Here is a 2,413-nt window from a genome sequence, read left to right as displayed (position 1 = left end):
TCTGGGAGGTTTGGGGGAGGAAACTGTGGCTACTTTTACTTCTGAGGCCGCCCTGGGCTGTGCTGAGCTCCTGGGGAAGCTGCAACCCGGTGACGCACAAGGGATGGACTCTGCTGGTCGATGAGGAGCTGCATCACTTCCCAGATCCCTGGGGAACCTCCTGTGTGTGCTGTGTGACTGCATTCCCCAGCCCTATCCCTGTCAGTAAAGTCCTGTTGCATTCAAACTCAGTCTCTGGGGTTTTTCTCCTTGTAACTCGTGTTTTGAAGGGATATTCTTTTGTGTAATTCAGCAACTGGGAAAGATTGGAGGGTGCTGGTGGAGATTCAGGCCCCTTTATTACATTGCAACACTGGGTTTGAGTGGGGGACAATATATTTTGCACCACATCCTTCTAAGTAGTCAACACTAAACAGTATGATTTCCCACTAGTGTCACCTGGCAAGGAGTCAAATGGGTAAATCATCTGATGCCTTCCTAGAAGCATGACCTGTTGTCAGCCACGTTCCTCTCCACACCAGGAACCTACAGGATCAGTCTGAGCTGTAACATCATAGTTCTGCCACCTGAAGGCCCCTGGTTTTCAGATTTTTCTGGATGAAACACCGAATATTTCAGGTTGTGTGCACTTGGCTCGGTGCTCCCTCTGCCTCTTAATTGGCACCAAGACACTTTTCCCCGTGCCCCAACCTGACTCAACCCTCTGAATGTGGTTGGACAGCTCTGCTGAGTAACGTGGAAGTGTCTGTGTGAGACCTGAATGGGAAGATGGGAACAGAGAAAAGCAGAGAGACAAAGATAACAAATGTATGTTTGTGATTATTTACCATTTTCTTGTGATTTTTTCGGAGGACAACAAGTATCTTTTATTCCAACTTTGGGATTTTCACCCATAAAAAATGCACTTTACAGACCCTTCCCCTTGTCATTCCCCTAACCCTAACCCCCCTCCCCAGCCCTGGGGAGGACGTGGAGCTGCTGGAGCCACTCCAGAGGAGCTGAGCAGGGGGATGGAGCAGCTCTGATCCAACAGAAAGGCTGGGAGAGTTTGGGATTGTTCAGCCTGGAAAAGAGAAGCTTTTGAGGTGACCTGATTGGGGCCTGCCAGGACCTGAAGGGGCTACAAGGAATGTGGGGAGAGACTCTGGAGAAGGGATGGAGGGACAGGATGAGGGGGTGGGTTCAGACTGACAGAGAGGAGGTTTGGGTGGGTATTGGGAAGGAATTCCTGGCTGTGAGGGTGGGGAGGGCCTGGCACAGCTTGCCCAGAGAAGCTGTGGCTGCTCCATCCCTGGAAGTGTCCAAGGTCAGTTTGGAGCGACCTGGGCTAGTGGGAGGTGTCCCTGCCCATGGCAGGGGGTGAAAAGAGATGATCTTTAAGGTCCCTTCAAACCCATTCCACTTTTCCACGATTTTATTCAAATCCCCTCTCAGTGGCACATCTCCCCCTCCCTGCACAGCTCCACGAGTAGCTCTGGTTGGGTGGCAGGTCTGGTTGACCCCCTGACCTTGGGACCTTCCACCCAAACAAACTGTTCCTGGACACCCTGAACACTTTCTGGGGGCCATTTCCCTCCTTTCTGCACATGCACCACATATTTCTGTGCTATGAACTTTGTTCCCACCTCCTGGATCCTTCCTGATTTCGGGGGGGGGGGGATCATCTGGGCAGAAAGCACTTTTTATTGCAAGTATTCTGAGGAAATGCTTTCGGATGGTTTTGCAAACACCCAGTAATATTTTATATATGCAAAGTGTTGTGGCGCTCTCATGTTTAATAACAGGCTGCTGGGATTAAAACTCCCCAGGATTGAATCATAGCGTCGCTGGAACATAAATGTGTCAGGGCCACCCACGTGATTCCGTGAGTCAGGGTGTGATAAACACCTTGGGAATTGGGATCCCCTTTTGGTTCTGAGGATTACAAGCCGGCCCTGTGCTTGTTATCCTAATGATATTATTGAAATCAGGCTGGCCAAGTATTCACCTCTCCAAATCAGGGCATATTTGGGGGTTTAAATGGGATTGTGCTTCCCTCTCACCTGAGGGAGCTGAGCTCCAAACACGCTGCAGGTCAAGTTGGGCCAAGACTGGGGGCTGTAACTCTCAGCCCTTCTGCATCTGAAGTTGCCCTGAGAAACCCTAAATCGATCAGTTGTTCCTCTTTTCCCTGGTTTTCCGTGTGTTAAACAGGGAATGAGCAGCTCTGGCGGCTTTGCTTCCTCCCCCCCTGAGTTTCCCACACTCTTCCTCACACTCACAACGTGCCTTTCTGGTGCCAGCTGTGACCAAAACCACCGTGAACTTGGGCTGGGGATGGAGTGATTTATCCCATACCAGGATCCCTCTGACCATCCCACTTTGACCAAAATGAGCTTTCTCCTCTTGTGTTTCTTCCTGGGAATGACCGGGA

The 2,413-nt window shown here is 50.7% G+C and overlaps 1 protein-coding gene across 1 annotated transcript in view; it reads left to right on the top strand.

The window, feature by feature from the left end:
* LOC114071438 (keratin-associated protein 9-1-like) overlaps positions 1 to 2,413 on the top strand; it is a 7,042-nt gene that overhangs the window by 1,087 nt on the left and 3,542 nt on the right. The window lies entirely within an intron of this gene.

This window comes from Empidonax traillii, unplaced genomic scaffold (assembly GCF_003031625.1).
Source record: "Empidonax traillii isolate 1590-97213 ecotype Southwest subspecies unplaced genomic scaffold, ASM303162v1 scaffold2020:size47286, whole genome shotgun sequence".
In the NCBI taxonomy this organism is placed as follows: domain Eukaryota; kingdom Metazoa; phylum Chordata; class Aves; order Passeriformes; family Tyrannidae; genus Empidonax; species Empidonax traillii.
Note: the sequence above shows the minus strand (reverse complement) of the source record. Positions and strands in the feature narration are given on the sequence as shown.